Raw genomic sequence first — 20833 nt, 5'->3', positions numbered from 1 at the left:
GCTCAATTTTGGAACCAACATTTTTTTTTTGTTATGGAGCTATAAGGGTTAAAAGTTGACCAGCGATTTCTCATTTTTCCAACAAAATTTACAAAACCATTTTTCTCGGGACCACATCACATTTGAAGTCACTTTGAGAGGTCTTTATGACAGAAAATACCCAAAAGTGACACCATTCTAAAAACTGCACCCCTCAAGGTGCTCAAAACCACATTCAAGAACTTTATTAACCCTTCAGGTGCTTCACAGGAATTTTTGGAATGTGGAAGAAAAAAATTAACATTTAACTTTTTTCACAAAAATGTTACTTTAGACCCAATTTTTTTTATTTTCACAGGGGTACCAGGAAAAAATGGACCCCAAAATTTGTTGTGCAATTTCCCCTGGGCATGCAGATACCCCATATGTGGGGAAAAAACACTGTTTGGGCGCACGGCAGGGCTCGGAAGGGAAGGAGCGCCATTTGAATTTTCGATTGTAAAATTTGCTTGAATAATTAGCGGACGCCATGTTGCGTTTGGAGAGCCCCTGATGTGCCTAAACAGTGGAAACCCCCCACAAGTGACCCCATTTTGGAAACTAGACCCTCCTGGGAACTTATCTATATGGGTGGTGAGCATTTTGAACCCCCAGGTGCTTCACAAATTAATTCGTAAAAATAAAAAAGTATTTTTTTTTCCAGTTTTTCATTTTTATGAATCATTTTGTGAAGCACCTGGGGGTTCCAAGTGCTCACTATACATCTAGATAGGTGCCTTTGGGGGTCTAGTTTCCAAAATGGGGTTACTTGTGGGGGAGCTCCAATGTTTAGGCACACAGGGGCTCTCCAAACGCGATCTGGTGTCCGCTAACAAATTGAATGGAAAATCGGCTCAAATTGTTAGCGGACACCATGTTGCGTTTGGAGAGCCCCTGTGTGCCTAAACATTGGAGCTCCCCGACAAGTGACCCCATTTTAGAAACTAGACCCCCCAAGGCACCTATCTAGATGCACAGTGAGCACTTGGAACCCCTAGGTGCTTCACAAATTGATTTGTAAAAATTAAAAAGTATTTTTTTTTCCACTTTTTCATTTTTTCGAATCAATTTGTGAAGCACCTGGGGGTTCCAAGTGCTCACTATGCATCTAGATAGGTGCCTTGGGGGGTCTAGTTTCCAAAATGGGGTCACTTGTGGGGGAGCTCCAATGTTTAGGCACACAGGGGCTCTCCAAACGCAACATGGTGTCCGCTAACAATTTGAGCCGATTTTCCATTCAATTTGTTAGCGGACACCATGTGTGCCTAAACAGTGGAAACCCCCCACAAGTGACCCCATTTTGGAAACTAGACCCCTCAAGGATTTTATCAAGGGGTATAGTGAACATTTTGAACCCAGAGGTACGACACAGAATTTGATAACATTAGGTCATCATATTGAATAAGTTGTCATTAGTCTTGAGCGCAAGTGCTCGCTACTTGAGTTTGCATCGGGTACTCAGGTATGCACCATGTACTGGGAGAGACCAAAGAGAAAAATACCCAAATAACTAAAAGTAAATGTATTAATCACACAGTGCAAAAATAATAATAAATAATAAAGGGTATTTAGTTAACATAATTTTGATCAAAATAATGTGAAAGCCATCCTGCCACTTCACGGCAACCCTTATGGGACAGTCCTAACTCTAATATTAAAAACCTTACCATTTGTCAAGTGACGTACGTATGGACAAGGGCAGAGAGACTGGATCCCTAGTATAAGAATAAAGCCGAAGCAGAATGAGCGTCTCAGCCCAGACAAAAACTTTTGTGCAATTTCTCTTGAGTACGCCAATACCCCATATGTGGGGAAAATACAGTGTTTGGGCGCACGGCAGAGTTCAGAAGGGAAGGAGCACTGTGTGACTTTTTGAACACAAAATCGGCTGGAATCGAGAGCGGACGCCATGTCGCGTTTGGAGAGCCTCTAATGTGCCTAAATAGTTGAAACCCCCCACAAGTGACCCCATTTTGGAAACTACACCCCTCAATGATTTTATCAAGGGGTATAGTGAACATTTTGAACCCAGAGGTACGACACAGAATTTGATGACATTAGGTCATCATATTGAATAAGTTGTCATTAGTCTTGAGCGCAAGTGCTCACTACTTGAGTTTGCATCGGGTACTCAGGTATGCACCATGTATCACGGGTGCTCAAGTGAAATGCTCGAGTCCCTGCCCGCATGTTTCACGGTTATTAGACACCCCAAAAAAAACTTTGCGGGGATCGCTCATGCATGGCAGGCAATCCCCGCAAAGTTTTTTTGGCCGCGAAGCATATGGGGTGGAGACTCGAGCATGTCACTCAAATACCCACGATACTCAATGCATACCAGAGCACCCGATGCAAACAAGTAGCGAGCACTTGCACTCATTACTAGTCGCCATATCGTCATCTTTTTTTCTTACTTTTTAAAAAAATCCCAACCCCATCACAACCCTAACCCCAACCCCAGCCCTAACCCCAACCCCAGCCCTAACCCTAGCACAACCCTAACCCTAGCACAACCCTAACCCGAGAGTTTATTTTTTACGCCGTTCCTCGTGTGGTATAAGTGATTAGATGACTTTATTCTTCGGGTCGGTGCGATTACAGTGATACCAGAATCATATGGGGTTTTTATGATTGACAGCTGTCACACACTAAAAGACACATTTTTTGTAAAATCTAGTTTTTGCATCGCCATATTTTGAGAGCTATAATTTTTCCATATTTTGGCAGACAGAGTCATGTGATGGCTTGTTTTTTGCGGGATGAGTTGAAATTTTGATTGGTGCCATTTTCAGGCACGTGACATTTTTTGGTCGCTTTCTATTCCGATTTTTGTGAGGCAGAATAAACAAAAACCAACAATTCAGGAATTGTTTTTTTTTTTTTATTCTGTTCCGCGTGTGGTAAGATTGATAAGGTAGCTTTATTCTTTGGGTCAGTACATTTACAACGGTACCACATTTATATCGTTTTTCTATGTTTTGGCGCTTTTACACAATAAAAGCTATTTTATAGAAAAAAATATTTTTTTGCATCGCTTTATTCTGAGAGCTATAACTTTTAGATTTTTCGGATGATGGAGCTGTATGGCGGCTTGTTTTTTGCGGGACAAGATGACGTTTTCAGTGGTACCATTTTTATTTATATTCGTCTTTTTGATTGTGTGTTATTCCATTTTTTGTTTGGCGGTATGATGATAAAGCATTGTTTTTTGCTTTGTTTTTTTTTTTATTTTTTTACTGTGTTCACTGAAGGGGTTAACTAGTGGGACAGTTTTATAGGTCAGGTCGTTACGGACGCGGCGATACCAAATGTGTACTTTTATTGTTTGTTTGTTTTTTTTCATAATAATATTTATTGATGGGTGCATTATATTTTTATTTTTTGTGGATTATATTTTTTATTTTTTTTAATATATTTTCACAATTTTTTTTAATTTTTTTTTTACTTTCTGAGAGTTTTTACACTTTTTTACTTTTTCCCACTTAACTTTTTTTATTCTGATCGCCTGCACAGCATAGGGATGGAGCACCATCACTGTGCCATACAGGCAGTCAGCGCTGCACAGTGAGAACATTGTTTGGTCGTGCACTGCTCATGACCAAACAATGCTCCTGCTGCCTGGTGACCCGGATGTTGTCATGACGACATCGGGTCTTCATGGCAACACCCGGGAAGCCGCGGCAGACAGCGCTGGAGGCCGGAAGAGGAGGTGAGTATACCGATCACCTCCCCTTGCCACCGCAATGCTGCGATCGACTTCGATTGCAGCATTGCGGGGGTTAATGTGCCGGGAGCGGTGCGGGACCGCTCCCTGCACATAGTACCGGGTGTCAGCTGTGGCAATCAGCTGACACCCGGCGGTGATCGCGCCCGCACAGCCTGTTTGCGCGCGCGATCGCGATGACGTACTAATACGGGTCAGGCTCTTAAAGCCCAAGGCACAGACGTGTATTAATACGTCATGGGCTGTAAAGGGGTTAAAGTGCACTTGTCAGCAGGATTGTGTGGGCGACATTACACTGATTAAAATGATACATTGGTTGATGAAATCTGTCCTGTGGTTCTTTAATCTTTAATTTCAGTTTGGAGATAATGATATGCTTGTGCTTTTGAGCGACTTGTGGAGGGAGCTCTATCTGGTGCTCTGCTTACATATTCATCTGTATGCTCTTATGACAGCTCACTGTGCCTTCACTGACCTGCCTCCTATTTTACATAATGCATCTAGTAGTACGGGGCTAGGTAAAATAGGAGTCAGGTCAGTGAACGATCAGTGAGCTGCCATGATTGCATAAATGTTACATGCACGCCGCCTAAGTTGAGATAGGTGCGAGACCGGTTACATGAATTTGTTGGAATCCTGGGGGAACTGTTACTCAGGGTGACCATAGGCTGCAGCTTCTCTCAGGCACACAATGGATTCAGTTGCTGACCAGACACATCTGACAAGAGTCTTCATAAACGGTAGAACAGTAACATTTAATGAGGCACAGCCAGTGCAATGCAAATGTCTCTTTGAGCAACAGCAGTACTATTATCTGGTAGCACAGTACAGCACAGTTTTAATGCATACACAACCACAGGCTTTTCCTTCACAAGGACTCAATAGTACACAGCATATTTTATCCTGAATGGAGATGGCGGGGGAAAGGTGTGATGGGGCAGATGATCTCTATGACAGGCTTCCTTCCAGACCTTATCTTCCTGGCCGATAATACTCCACACTGTTAGCTCAGGGAGTTTAACTGACCTTTGTTTAGCTTCCCTCCTGACCTGAATTCTGTTCCCTTGACTTCTGTGAGATACAGATCATAAGCCACCTTTCTCTTCGGCTCGGCCAGACAGTAAGCAACTTCCCTACAATCCCCCTGGGACTTTGCGAAAACACTCCCCGTCTCCTGTGACTGTGTTAACCCCTCTAGTGGCTGGATGCTTCTGGAGCACAACACTTCCTGTCTCCTGTGCTTGTGTTACTTCTAATAGTTGCTGAATGCTTTTAAAGCAATAGCACTACTTCTGCATGTCAAACTCTGCAACAGCACTACTTCTGCAAGTCACACTTTTCCCTCCTTTTTGAATGTCATCCTCGATAGAGATCAGCGTTGTTCTACTCGAACTGTTCGCCAATCTCAAATTCGAGCTGTTTTGGGCGGTGTTCGAGCCGTTCGTCAAACACGAACAATTTGAGAAAAATTCGGCTGTTCGAGGTTATGTTCGATAACTGTTCGTGCACCAAAATCATAACTGGATTTTTTCTCAGTAATGATGAAAATTAATGTTAATACGCAGTTTGAGTGTACAGCGGGGTGGGGGGAGGGGCAGGGGATGGATCTCTGCAGGAACAATGAAGATCTCCATTTTTTTTTCTCTTTCCCGCATTTGCAGTGGGGAGGTGCAATCTGTCAGCCTATCAGCAGCGCACACACGGAGCGAAGTGCTTTTTTTCACACAAGCAAGGGCATGTGTCATTGGCAGTGTATGTCACATGTCCTTGCCCTATAAGACCAAGCCATTTTCCCCGTCGCCACCATTTTCTCACTGCTGCAGCTGCGTGTTAGACGGCACCGCTGTTGCTGTGTGCGCTATACCTTGTTAATTTCAAGCCAATTTTCGCACAAATATACAGATAGCTTGGGAGTAGGGAATAGTTGTGATTGCAGTCCTTTTAAGGACTAGGTTACAGCATTTCCTACGACTTTTATCAGGGAGGTCTGTGCTCTTAAATAGATAGGTTGTGGGAGTAAAGACTAATTGTAATTGGAGTCCTTTTCAGGACTAGGTTACATGAGTTCCTATCAGTTTTTGCCAGGCAGGTCTGTGCCAGTGCTGTGCAAGTTTTTTTCACAGCATTTGGCTGAATCTAGCAAAGCTAATCCTTTTTGGCCTATTGCAGAGTGTGTTAGTCAGTGGAGTAGCCTATCTGTGTTGCAAGATATAACACCTGTGTATAGAATACCAATTTTTTTACTGCACCTAGTGAAGTAAAATCTTTTGGGCATAGCATCATTCTATTAGTCCATCTATACTGACCTCCATCAGGTTGCAAACTGAATATAATTTTTTTCTGCATCTAGCTCTGAAAAAATATTTGGGCTTCTAGCAGTGTGTGGGACTTGGTCTATTAGTCCATCTATACTGACCTCCATCAGGTTGCAAATTAAAAATAATTTTTTTCTTCATTTAGCTCTGAAAAAATATTTGGGCTTCTAGCAGTGTGTGGGACTTGGTCTATTAGTCCATCTATACTGACCTCCATCAGGTTGCAAATTAAAAATAATTTTTTTCTGCATCTAGCTCTGAAAAAACTATTTGGGCTTCTAGCAGTGTGTGGGACTTGGTCTATTAGTCCATCTATACTGACCTCCATCAGGTTGCAAATTAAAAATAATTTTTTTCTGCATCTAGCTCTGAAAAAATATTTGGGCTTCTAGCAGTGTGTGGGACTTGGTCTATTAGTCCATCTATACTGACCTCCATCAGGTTGCAAATTAAAAATAATTTTTTTCTTCATTTAGCTCTGAAAAAATATTTGGGCTTCTAGCAGTGTGTGGGACTTGTTCTATTAGTCCTTCTATACTGACCTCCAGCAGGTTGCAAATTGAATATAATTTTTTTCTGCATCTAGCTCTGAAAAAATAGTTGGGCTTCTAGCGGTGTGTGGGACTTGGTCTATTAGTCCATCTATACTGACCTCCATCAGGTTGCAAATTAAAAATAATTTTTTTCTGCATCTAGCTCTGAAAAAATATTTGGGCTTCTAGCAGTGTGTGGGACTTGGTCTATTAGTCCATCTATACTGACCTCCATCAGGTTGCAAATTAAAAATAATTTTTTTCTGCATCTAGCTCTGAAAAAATATTTGGGCTTCTAGCAGTGTGTGGGACTTGGTCTATTAGTCCATCTATACTGACCTCCATCAGGTTGCAAATTAAAAATAATTTTTTTCTGCATCTAGCTCTGAAAAAATATTTGGGCTTCTAGCAGTGTGTGGGACTTGGTCTATTAGTCCATCTATACTGACCTCCATCAGGTTGCAAATTAAAAATAATTTTTTTCTTCATTTAGCTCTGAAAAAATATTTGAGCTTCTAGCAGTGTGTGGGACTTGTTCTATTAGTCCTTCTATACTGACCTCCAGCAGGTTGCAAATTGAATATAATTTTTTTCTGCATCTAGCTCTGAAAAAATAGTTGGGCTTCTAGCGGTGTGTGGGACTTGGTCTATTAGTCCATCTATACTGACCTCCATCAGGTTGCAAATTAAAAATAATTTTTTTCTGCATCTAGCTCTGAAAAAATATTTGGGCTTCTAGCAGTGTGTGGGACTTGGTCTATTAGTCCATCTATACTGACCTCCATCAGGTTGCAAATTAAAAATAATTTTTATCTGCATCTACAGTACCTCTGAAAAAATATTTGGGCTTCTAGCTGTGTGTGGGACTATTTGTATTAGTCCATCTATACTGACCTCCATCAGGTTGCAAACTGAATATATTTTTTTCTGCATCTACCTCTATAAAAATATTTGGCCTTCTAGTAGTGTGTCGGACTTTCTCTATTAGTCCATCTATACTGACCTCCATCAGGTTGCAAATTAAAACTAATTTTTATCTGCATCTACAGTACCTCTGAAAAAATATTTGGGCTTCTAGCTGTGTGTGGGACTATTTGTATTAGTCCATCTATACTGACCTCCATCAGGTTGCAAATTCAAAATAATTTTTTTCTGCATCTAACCCAGCCAATAGTTTTGGCCTAATATCACAGTTTGGCCACTCAGCTCTGCTCGGTTACCATCCATTGTTTTTTTGTGCAAACAACTCCAGAGTTGTGAATTAGTTAACCACCAAAATGAGTGGAAAAAGGCCTGCTGCTGGTGGAAAGGGGAATAGGCGTGTTGGGAAGGGGAAAAAAGGTTGTGTCCGTGGGGTAGGTGTTAAAGCAACAGTAACATCTGCAGAAGAAAGACCATCTTCCAGCCAAACTAAAATGTCTACTTCTTTTAGCGGACAATGTGATAAGATCCCTTTCTTACGGCCACGCCAATCGCTACAAATTCCAGATGAGGCACAAAAACAGCAGGTGCTTCAACGGATATCAAGTGCTCCTTTAAGTGGGCTCTCCTCCACATCAACTTCAACATCACAAATACTCCAGTCCTCAAAGGTGTCACCCAAATCGCACTTGCTTCCTCACAGCTCCCAAATCTCCAGCTGCCCGTCTGAGTATGAGGTAGAACAGATGGTTGAGTCTGCAGAGCTGTTTACTCATACTATAGCCTGGGAATCAGAGGTCGACTCCAGCGCTTCTGTGAATCCAGACGAGGAAATGATCTGCACTGATGCCCAGAATCTTTATGAGTCGGATCCAGGACCAGACGCAGAAGGTTCTGACCATAATGTAGACCCTCATTCCCAAACTGTAACTCCTGTTGGTGGAGACAATGAGGAAGACGATGATAAGACTCAAATACCTGATTGGAGCGACAACTTTAGTTTTTTGTCAGGGCAGGAACAGGTTGGCTCTGAGGACGACGGGTGTGATAACGCACAGGGTGATGATGATGAGGTCGGAGATCCCACTTACTGTCAACCCACAGTCAGCCAAGAGATGAGGTCAGCAGAGGAGGTGGAGGAAGATGCTAGTGACGACGAGGTCAGGTTGCGCCTTCCTGGACAGAGACGTAGTACTGGAAGCACGTCAACAACTGCATCCTCAAACACAACTCTGCCTCTCACCACAAGTCGTGGTGGCTCTTCAGGTCGCATGGGTGCTAAGCCTTGCATAGCATGGGCATTTTTTCAGATCGATAAAGATGACCCAACTCGTGTTATCTGTAACATTTGTCAGCAAAAGCTAAGTAGAGGCCAAAAAATACATAGTTTGAGTACTTCATGCATGAACCGGCACATGGACATGAAGCATAAGTTGCAGTGGGAAGCTCAGTGTGCTAGCCGGCCGGGCCAATCACCGTCTGCCATATCTTGTGCATCCGCGGCCTCTTCATCCTCTGTGACTGGGATGACAGCAGTCACACCTGTTTTGGGGCGCAGACCTGCCACCTCTTTACCCGCAACAGCCAGCGTGATTGGCAGGTCATCATTTTCGTTGGAGGTGGTAACACCAGCTGGTGTTGAGCGCTGTCCGACATCGATAGCACCACCTTTGGATGAAGGCAACCTAACATGTCCGCCTGCATCTTCCTCACAGACCGGCAGTTTGCCGGGGACACCCTTATCAACCCCGTCTAAGCACAATAGCCAGCCCTCGGTCCCTCAGATGTGGACAAGTAAAAGACCATTTCCTCCTAGCCATGAGAAAGCTAAGAGGTTGAATTTCACCATCTGCAAGCTCTTGGCTACAGAAATGCTGCCTTTCCGCCTGGTGGACACAGAGGATTTTCGAGACCTTATGTCCGTCGCAGTGCCCCAGTACCAGATGCCCAGTCGGCACTACTTCTCAAAGAAAGGTGTGCCTGCGCTCCACCAGCATGTCGCACACAACATCACCGCTTCTTTGAGAAACTCTGTGTGTGACAGGGTGCATTTCACCACAGACACTTGGACGAGTAGGCATGGACAGGGGCGTTACATGTCGCTGACTGGGCACTGGGTAACTATGGTGACAGCAGGACAAGGGGCTGCTGTCCAAGTCTTGCCGTCCCCACGAGTTGTGCGTCAATCCTCTTTATGTCAAAGTTCCTCCACTGCTTCTGCCTCCTCAACCTCCTCTCGGTCTTCCACCTGCACCCAAAGCCTGTCTGGTCATGCCACAAGCTTTCTAACTGCGCAGAAGGGATCCTGCACACCTCCTTACTATGCTGGCAGTAGGGCTCAACGTCATCAGGCGGTTTTTACATTGAAATGTCTGGGAAATGTGAGTCACACAGCTGAGGAGTTGTGGTCAGCTCTGGAGAACCAATTTCATGAATGGTTGTCTCCACTGGACCTGAAACCAGGGAAGGCCGTGTGCGACAATGCTGCAAACCTGGGTGCGGCCCTTCGCCGGGGCAATGTCACACACGTGCCTTGTATGGCTCACGTGTTGAACCTGGTTGTCCAGCAATTTTTAGCCCACTATCCCAGACTAGATGGCCTTCTGCAGAGGGCACGGTCGCTGTGTGCTCACTTCCGCCGTTCGCATCCCGCAGCTCAGCGACTTACATCTCTACAGAAGTCGTTGGGCCTGCCACTTCACCGGCTAAAATGCGATGTGCCTACCCGGTGGAATTCAACTCTGCACATGTTGCAGCGACTGTGGCAGCACCGACAAGCCCTGGTGCAATACGTTCTGACGTATAGCCTGGGCCAACGAGATTCAGAGGTGGGGCAAATCACGCTGGAGGAGTGGTCTCAGATCAGGGACCTATGCACCCTTCTGCACAGTTTTGAAATGGCGACGAAGATGTTTAGTGCTGACGATGCCATTATCAGCATGACTATTCCGGTGATTTACATGCTGGAGCACATGTTAAACAGAATTCGGAGTCAGGTGGTGGCACAAGAGGATGTGGAGGAAGTAGAGGAGGAGGAGTTGTATGCGGAAGGGCTAACATCTGCAAGGTCCAGACGGTCGGCAGCACCAAGGCGGCAGGCATGTGAGGGTGGGGGAGATGGTTTTACCAGGGCGCATGGTAGCAGCCAAACTAGTGAGGAAGGTGCAGGAGCCCAGGAAGAAGTGGAGGACGAACTGATGGAAGACTCATCAGATGAGGGAGACCTTGATCACATTTCTGTTGTGCGAGGTTGGGGGGAGAGGACAGAGGAAGGAAGCATGATTGTTACCTCGCCACCAACACAACAGGGACTTGGTGCTCCTGGATGCGCAACACACATGAGTGCCTTCTTGCTGCACTACCTGCAACATGACCCTCGAATTGTGAGAATTAGAAATAATCCTGACTACTGGGTTGCCACACTGTTAGATCCCCGGTACAAAAGTAAATTTGCAGAAATTATTCCTGCCATAAAAAAGGGATGCACGCATGCAGGAGTATCAGCAGAGACTGTTGCAGAATCTTACATGTGCTTTTCCACAAAATACCAGTGGTGCACGTAGTGAATCTCACAGTTCCAACTTGCCAACCGTGGGACCGTCAAGTGTTCAGCACTCAAACCGTAACAGAACCACAGTATCTGCTGGTAACATCAATTTTGCGGAATCATTTCACCACTTTTTTAGCCCATCCTTTGCAAGGCCACAGGAGACAAGAAGTCTGACACATAGTCAACGCCTAGAGACGATGGTACAGGAGTATCTCCAAGTAAACATTGAAGCCACGACTGTGTCACTGGACCCTTGCTCTTTTTGGGCTTCCAATCTGGATAAATGGCCGGAGCTAGCCACTTACGCCTTGGAGATCTTGTCATGCCCCGCAGCCAGCGTTCTGTCTGAACGTGTGTTCAGCGCTGCTGGTGGTGTGCTGACAGATAAGCGCACGCGGCTCTCCACTGATAATGTAGACAGACTCACGTTCATAAAGATGAACAAATCATGGATCCGAAACGACTTTTCTACCCCTGTGTCATCCTGGGGAGAGTAAAAGCTTGATGATTGGTTAAAATCACCCTACCAACCGTTTTAAGCTTTCAAATTACTAATCATGTTTATCTGTATCTTGACTGGAAAATAATTTGGGCTTTGTAGCAGTGTGCAGCACTGATCCTATTAGGCCATCTATACTAAAGCTTCACCAGATTTAAAATTAAAAATAATTTTTAGCTGCATCTAGCCCGGAAAATAATTTTGGGGCTCCGAGATGCGCAAGGCACATAAGTGCCTTCTTGCTGCACTACCTGCAGCATGACCCTCATATTGTCAGAATTCGAAGTAATCATGACTACTGGGTTGCCACACTCTTAGATCCCCCAAACTTTTCGATCAACCTTTTCATTTTAATAAAGAACAAAAAAATGGTCATTTTTGAAATTATAAGCATTAGCAGGTTGTTAGAAACTGAAATCAAACAGTTTTCAACTCAAAACTTTATTCTAGATGATGTTACATTTTCACATAGGACCCCTTGTTCGAAAGGAGCTTCTGAACTCTCTCGTCCATTGAATTTGTCAGGTTTTGGATGGTTTCTGCTTCAATTGTTTTGCATGAGGACAGAATACCCTCCCAGAGCTGTTGCTTAGATGTGAACTGCCTCCCGCCATCATAGACACTCCTTTTAATGATGCTCCAAAGGTTCTGAATGGGGTAGAGGTCAGGGGAGCATGGGGGTCACACCATAAGTTTGTCCCCTTTTATGCCCATATCAGCCAGAGATGCAGATGTTTTATGTGCAGCATGAGATGGTGCATTATCATGCAGAAAAATGATCTTGCTGTGAAATACACGGTTCTTCTTCTTGAACCATGGCAGGAAGTGCTGTTTGAGAAAATCCACATACATTATGGAGTTCATCTTTAGCGCCTTCAGGGATCCTAAAGGGGCCGACAATCTCTCTCCCCATGATTCCAGCCCAAAACATTACTCCACCTCCTCCTTGTTGGCGCTGTAGCCGTGTTTGCGTGGGGTGTCCATCAACCAGCCATCCTCCACTCCATCCATCTGGACCATCGAGCGCTGCACGGCACTCATCCGTGAACAAAACAGTTTTGAAATCAGTCTTCATGTAATGTTTGGCCCACTGGAGCCGTTTCTGCTTGTGTGAAGTGGATAGAGGAGGTCGACAGGATGGCGCATGCACAGCTGCAAACCTCTGAAGGACCCTGCATCTTGTTGTTCGGGGGACGTTGGAGGCACAAGCAGCTTCAAAAACTTGTCTGCTGCTATGACAAGGCTTTTTTGCCGCTGCTCTTTCAACCTGATGTAATTGCCTGTAGGAAAGAGTCCTCAATTTGCCCTTATCAGCACGCACACGTGTGTACTGTGAATCAGCTACATACTTCTTGATTGCCAAGACACTTCATCCTGATCATCGCACAATGTTGATTGTAGTCATGCCTTGACCTAAACACTCCACAATTTGTTGCTTCTCAGCAGCCGACACATCCTTTTTCTTTCCCATTTTGGCAGAAAATGTAGGCTGCTTAATAATGTGAGAGAGCCTTCTTAAGTAGTCTTGCCTTTCATTGGACACACCTGCCAAACTAATTAGCACAGGTGTCTGCAATTGCTTACAGTGATATAAAGAGCCCTGACACACATCACCATCAATGAGTTTAACTGACAAACAAACAAATTCTTCCCTTATCACTCCTAAACACTTTTTCTATAATAATTTGGAACGCAGTGTACATGTGCTTTTCCACAAAACACCAGTGGTTCACGTAGTGAATCTTACAGTTCTAACTTGCCAACCGTGGTCTGTATGGAGTTGTTCAATAAAGGGCCCAAAATTAAGATAACATAGATGGGAGAGGTCTCTATGAATAGGAATTCCTAAGTATTTGATACCCTGTGAGGGCCAGGCAAAGGGAAAGTTGGACTGGATGGAATCCTATATGGATTTGGGGAGAGGAACATCGAGGGCCTCAGACTTCGCTGCATTGATTTTAAAATTTTACCATGTAACAAAGTGATCTATTTCAGCCATAACAGCATGGATGGATATATGTGATTGAGTGATATATACTAGGACATCATCAGCAAATAGAGAGCACTTGTACTCGGTGCCTCCCACCTCAATCCACCTAATATTGGGGTTATGGCGAATTGATGAGAGCAGGTGCTCCGTCACTAGGATGTATAAGAGAGGGGACAGAGGACATCACTGCCTTGTCCCATTGGTGATTGTGAAAGGTGATGAAAATGTTCCGACGCACCCCCTGGGCCTTGGGACACCCGGAGCCGGACCCTTTTTGGTGGATGCTGGTGGTTGTAGTCTTCGTGGCGGCGACCCAGTTCCGTGGCTCAGGGCGGTCAAACCAGTGGCGGAACTATTTATGTGGTTTTCATGTTTAAATGTCCGACTACGCCACCCGTGGATTGCGGTCAGAGTGAACCGCCGCTACAGGGCAGACCACTGAGGCTGGTGTTGTGGGTGCAGCAGAGCGTAGCATAACTCCCCACGGGAGGAGTATAGCCTCAGGGCAGTGTATGCGGAGGATGGGGGTGATGGTGCAGGGCAGCAGCAGTAACGACACGGAGTCAGTGATGCAGTTCAGGGCCTTTACTCACAGTTCTTATTATCCAGACCACGTCTGCAGGTAACGGCTGCCCACGTCGTACTGTGCTCACCAGGTGAGGGGCTCAGACAACTCCCAGATAACTTTGGAGCACTTCACAGGACCCCCTTTGTGTGTCCTTTGTCTGGCCTTTCTTACCAACACTTCTGTCCGGCTGCCTCGGGCCTCCTCTTGGTAAACTTGGCGCCAGTTTCCCTGACCCTATGTGGTGCCTTTCTAGCGGGTGTAGCGAGGGGCTGCGCCACATAAAATGTCAGAGCCTCCGGTTTCTAGCTGAGGGTCGTTTCCTGCCTCCACTAGTTCGGGGACCGGTCTCCCCCTTTGGCCTGACCCCTCCACGCAGGTGGATTCGGGCGTGCGGTGGCGACTCGCCCGTCCGCACCCCTGGGATCCCTTCATTCCTCGTTCCTGGAGCCTTCTCCGCTCCTCTTCCTTCCTTCTCCCTCTTCCAGGCCTGGGCCTCTGTTACTAGGCCCGCCTCCGGAGCAGAGCTCATGCAGAGCCCCTGCTCCCTGCCACTTCTGCTCAGACTTCTCTGCACTGAACTAAGATGGTGCCCACCTTTTATACTCCCTTCTCAATGCACCCAGGAACTGCTTCCTCCCTGCTCCTGCACTACAGGGTTCCCCTTCCTCAGTGTTCCCTCCCCCCACTCCAGCCAGGGACAGGGACTGTCGTGCCCATCTCAGGGGCATATTGGTCGCCCTGCCCCACGGCAATGTGGTGTAATGCATGCAGGTGTCAGGTCCTGATCCACACTCCATCCTTACCTGAGAGTGAGATATCACACCTCTGGGTGAGGTGCAATACGTCTGTAGCAACCGAGCCCTCAGGGTGCTACAGTTCCATTTATCTTCAGCCTAGGTGACGTATTGCGATACAGGGCCGTGATTTTGGCTATAAAAGGGTCCCCTAGACCCCTACCCCAAGCTTTTTAAGAGAATCATATATGGCGTGCCAGGAGACTCTATGGAATGCTTTCTCAGCATCCAACGAGAGTATCTAATTACAAATTTTTAACTGCATCTAGCCCAGGAAATACTTTGTGCCTAGTAGCAGTGTCTGCTAGTGAGCGGATTATCCCGGCTGTTAAGCAAGCTGCACCACCTGTAGTTTAGACACTTAATTTTTTCAAAGGAAATGCTTCGGGACCATGGGATACTTAGTGAAGAGCATCAGGAGGCACCCCAAGGCATAGGGGCTGGGACTGGCAGTAGGATGCCTTGCGGTGGACAGCCGAGCTCGATCCTTATAAAAGCTTTTTAACTGCAGCAGCTTTAGTGGACGCTACTGGAGCTGGAATTACCGCGGCTGCTGGCATGAGACTTGCCCTCCAATAGATCCTTGTAAATGGATTTAAAGTGTATTCATTCAAATTAGAGAGACAATTTAAATTAAAAAGCTTAGAGCTGCCTCCACCACAGGGGGGCTCGCTCGACCCACCAGCGGACAGGCACCAGTATTGGGAGAGGGGGGCTGGCCGTCAGGGTTCACCGCGGCTCTGGCACAAACCCGGCGACACGGAGGTGGCACGGGCAGGAGCGGACTGGCCGTGTCGGCTTCTCACTTTTTGGATTTTAGAAGGGCATGACATGCCTATATCTGTGTCTCCCCCTCCTTTTACTCCTCCACCTCTTTTATTTTCGCATGACTATATGTACTTGTCACTTTTCCATGTGTTAGTTATGTCTTCTGAGCAGTTTGTCAGCTTTTGGACACCTTTGAAGGTGTTTTCTATGTGTTTCTATGTGTTTTTGTTTGCCTGCCATTGGTTTTAACGGTGTTCGAAGGTGTTCGACGAACAGTTCGACGAACAGTTCGGCGAACACACGGGTGTTCGACGAACCGAACCGAACTCGAACACTACGGGGGTGGCTCAACACTAATCCTCGACATTTGTCTTAATAGATCAATCTTCAAAAAACAAGAACAAGAGGATGCACAACCTCAATCAAAAGTTAGGGTGCATCATTATGTACCAAATTTAAACAATTACAAAGCAAGAAAGAGCAAGAAGGTACAATCACAAGCTTTATTTACCTCATTAAAAACAAGCATGAATATCAACACCTGAAATCCACAAATAGTTTAGCTATATCAAAATTCATTAGTAACAAATATATTTATAATATAATGCCTCATTACATTATTGTATTGTCATCATATAGGTATTGTTAGGAGGGCGGTTGCAAACAACTTTATTATAATAGAACGCAACCGACCTCGGAGTCCGCGATGCAGCCTTGTGGACTGCTGCCGAACACTTTCCGAGTGAAAAGGAAAGCAACCAACTTAAATGATAAACCCTTCCGTGTTAATACACACTGGAATGGGTATAGCAATTCGCACTATGTCCGTTAGCAGCACGAGAGATATGCGGTGAAAAACTATCTGTAGTCCTGTTACAGCACAGGGACTACACTGGCGGCGCTAGGATGCGTGTGTGACTACGCCGACGGGTACACGCGCCTCCAGCCGGCGTGCTACCGGACTGAAGGGTACTACTCCACGTGGCTGACAGGCGATAGCCGTGGATAGGACGTCTGCAGGTTGCTTGGGGTGTTAGGAGACCCCTTTGGCAGAGCCAGACTGCTAGACGAAGCTACCTGCCTATTTCCACTAGCCTACCTATTTCCACTACACCTGCCTATGGAAACTACGTGGAACACAGTCATCCACACAACAGCATCACATGCTCAATGATCAGAGCGCGCCGCCATGTTTGTGGGCGGGTCTTTTAAAGACTAAGCCCTGCCCACCTTCGCACAATTGGTGGCGTCACCCGCGACCAATCAGGCGGTGCCAGGTCACTGGGTCAGGTGGTTGCCAAACCACCAATCATGGTCCGCCAGGTCACGCGCATGCTCAGTGCGGCGAATCCTGGACTTAGACTCCAAGAGCCCTGTCTCCCTCCGCAACCTATGCTTAACATTGCTAGGCACAAATATCCAATAGACAATCTGTACATCTAGTGGACCAGCTAGGTGTTGGGGCTGAAGATGATGTTGAGCAGCATCAGCCTTGGCTGGACCAGAATGGGAGACCACAGAAGGTTCTGGACCCTTTTCAAATCCAGCAACAGCCTGACACTTAGCTTGTGAAATTTCTATAGGAATAGTCCAATAGCAAACATCAAGCTGCACTCATATATATTAACATGTCCATGCACAGTGCCTAAGTTCATAGTTCAATCACATGCAATATTGCACGTACTTCATAGAAAATACCTGTTAAATACAGCCTATATTGAATAAATACCTTCCTAACCTATGCTGATAAACAATAAAATCACCACATATCAAAATCTAATACTCCAAGGACCATGTGTGGATCAGATGGCAACCCCATGCGTATCGCTGTTAACAAAACAGCTTCATCAGGGAAGGTAAGCTTGTGATTTTTTTATCAACTATATTGAGGTGTGCGCATATTTGTACCTTCTTGCTCTTTCTTGCTTTGTAATTAATTGGTCAATTTGACCAATTCTGAGACAGTGGTGAAAGTTGGATAACTTTATATACAAATTGGCATTGTGAAATTGGTATAACGTTCATAAACGTTGATAACAACCTAATCTTACAACCTTTTTCTTGTAGGATGCCTGTAAGAAATAAGCAATTAGCACAATTAAAACAATCAACATCTATTCATTATCCTGCTTTTGCCATTTTTTGCCGTAAAGAAAAACAGTAGTAGTGTCTCCTGATTGTTCAGACACAAATATATCTGTTGAAAATAGTCTGGTGTAGGCCCGAGAAATAGAAGTGTGGCTTTGCAGTTCCACGGGTCAAATCTCTTTATTATCCTGCTTTTGGCATTTTTTGCCGTAAAAAAAAAACGAATAGTGTCTCCCTGATATTTCAGACACAAATATATCTGTTGAAAATAGTCTGGTGTAGGCCAGAGAAACAGAAGTGTGATTTTGCAGTTCCACGGTTCAAACCTCTGTATTTTCCACTTTTGGGCCATTTGTATCTAAAAAAAAAAACAGTTTGAGTGTGTCGCTCACTGTTCAGCTGCAAATATATATATTTAAAAAAGTCTGGCATACACCAGTAAGTTATAACTGTGGTTTTGCTGTTCCACGGTAAAAAATCTCTATTATCCTGCTTTTGGCATTTTTTGCTGTAAAAAAAAAACTAAAAGCATGTTAGGCTCCAGGCACTTGTTTGATCAGAAATGGGTTCTGAGTCATCAGTGGTTTCTGTGGTCACCCATTCTGGTCCAGCCAAGGCTGATGCTGCACAGCATCACCAGCAGTCCCAATGCCTAGCCAATGCCCAAGATGTACAAGTGGTATCTCATGTATTTGTGCCTAGCAACATGAAGCATAGGTTGCGGAGAGAGACTAGGCTACTGCAGCCCAAGTCCGAGAGGCGCCGCACTGAGCATGCCCGTGACCTGGCGGACCGTGATTGGTGGTTTGGCAACCACCTGACCCGGTGACCTGGCACAGCCTGATTGATCCACGGGTGGCCTCACCAATGGTTCGACGGTGGGCAGGGCTTAGTCTTTAAAAGGCCCACCCACAAACATGGCAGCGCGCTCTGATTATTTGAGCAAGTGATGCTGCTTTGTGGACAACTGTGTTCCACGTGCTCCCTAGCTGTTCACTCCGTGACCTGCCGATGCCAGAGTTCGCTCGGCTGATTAGCACAGGTTGCTTAGGCAGGCTTAGATGTGCTTAGGCAGGTAGCTTCGTCTTGCAGCCTGGCTCAGCCAATGGGGTCAACTATCACCCTGAGCAGCCTGCAGACGTCCTGTCCACGGCTATCGCCTGTCAGTCACGTGGAGTAGTACCCTTCAGTCCGGTGGCACGCCGGCTAGAGGCACGTGTACCCGTCGGCGTAGCGCCGCTAGTGTAGTCCCTGTGCGGTAACAGGGCTACAGATAGTTTTCCGTTCGCACATCTCCCGTGCTGCTAACGGAGATAGTGCGAACCGCTATATCCATTCCTGTGTGCAGTAACACGGAAGGGCTTATAGTTTAAGTTGGTTTCGTACCTTTTCACCTGGAAAGTGTTTGGCAGCAGCCCACCAGGTTGCGTTCCATTAAAATAAAGTTGTCTGCAACCGCCCCCCTAACAGTATCAGAGCGCCAGGGTCTTGCCGAACATGGCCGACAACCAGCAACTGCAGCGCTATGTACAGCAACTTGAGGCCAGACTTAGGTCTCTGGAACAAGCTGTCCCGGTCGCTGACATCACTGCAGTGGCTATCCAGGCGGCTTCTCTAGCAGCCAATCTGGTTAACTCGGCTGTGGTGAACGCTGCAAATGTCCCATTACCCCGTTTTGCTCTCCTGGAGAAATTTTCTGGGGACAGTAAATTCTGCAAGGGTTTTATCAATTTATGCTCCATTCAGTTGGAGATGATGGAGGCACGGTTCCCCTCCGAAAGAGCCAAAGTGGGATATGTCATCTCATTACTCTCTGTATTGCCAAGTTTTTTTTAGCAATAAGGTTCGGATATGGCTTTAAAGAAGGCAACCACTTGTAATATAACACAATTTTATTTATAATAGTTAATTTGCAAGATAAAATACAGAATCAAAGGAATTGTATGATATGATATTGCGTACACTTTTGTAGATTAAAGGTTACTAAGGTTAAATACTTATAAAGGTTACATACTTACTATTGGATAGAAGAAGAAAAAAGATTTCCCTAGTAGCATATACATCATCTGTCCGGAAACTTCAGCTGGAGAAGCGCTCAGCGATGGGCAGAGAATGCATACTAGGTCCCCTACACTGTGAAGGGCGTCCCGTTCACAGGTCCACAATGCTTCTGCCATAACTGAATTCTTCAACAGCTTTATACTTTTTAGAAAAGGCTTACCCAACCTAATATTACGTAAGCATGAAAGTTCATAGGTTGTTGTCCAACATTCAAATCCCGTGATAGTGGCCAGCTATCACAGATAAACAATGCCGGACAAGACCTGTTCACGGACCATTCTCCTTTTGTCAGAATGTTTACATATGATAAGAGTAAATGCTACACAGGGTTATAAATCAGAGCAAGGTTATCTTCCCAGACAGTATATTGTGTTAAGAAGCTATGTATCAATGAGATACATTCACTGATAAAGTATACCTTAACACAGAATATATAATTAGAATATTGATTAAAGGTTGGATACATCACAATGGGTTTCTGATAGCCACTTATATTTTTGGTACTACAATAAGCTTCTCCATCTTAAGCCATATATCTGTAGTTTTATTTACCATATTGTGCAATCGTCTGTCTCTGGTTCTAGCAAACACAGCGTATACAAAAGGCTAATTCCCTTCAGTAATAAAGATTAAACCTCAGCAAACTTAACCTAATGCTTTAGTATGTCTGAACTAATGACCCCTAGTCTACTTGAGGTAAGACATCTACACATGCTGATATGTCTGGTTTATATTTCAATATGGATTTGAAATATAAAACAGCCATTTTTTATGTTCATAATACAATCCACCCTTGGTTATCTGAACCATATATTATTTATATCCAACGCCATATCCCAAAGGAATAACTTCAACAGATGAGCGACATAGAGATAACAAAGAAGGAATACATTGTATACAGCAACATAAAGTAATACATGCACAAATTATTACAAAAATTACTCCTAAAATATAGCGTAAATACCCAAAATCAGGCAGCCAGGAAAATAACCAGTCCCACCATT

General features: G+C 45.1%; 1 protein-coding gene across 1 annotated transcript in view; it reads left to right on the top strand.

Moving 5' to 3' along the window:
• The window catches only part of KISS1R (KISS1 receptor), a 431843-nt gene that overhangs the window by 93528 nt on the left and 317482 nt on the right, over positions 1-20833 (top strand).

This window comes from Phyllobates terribilis, unplaced genomic scaffold (genome assembly GCF_046119375.1).
Source record: "Phyllobates terribilis strain yellow unplaced genomic scaffold, ASM4611937v1 Scaffold_1__5_contigs__length_1240528914, whole genome shotgun sequence".
Taxonomy (NCBI): Eukaryota; Metazoa; Chordata; class Amphibia; order Anura; family Dendrobatidae; genus Phyllobates; species Phyllobates terribilis.
The sequence above is the reverse complement of the archived record's forward strand: the minus strand, read 5'-3'. Positions and strand labels throughout refer to the sequence as shown.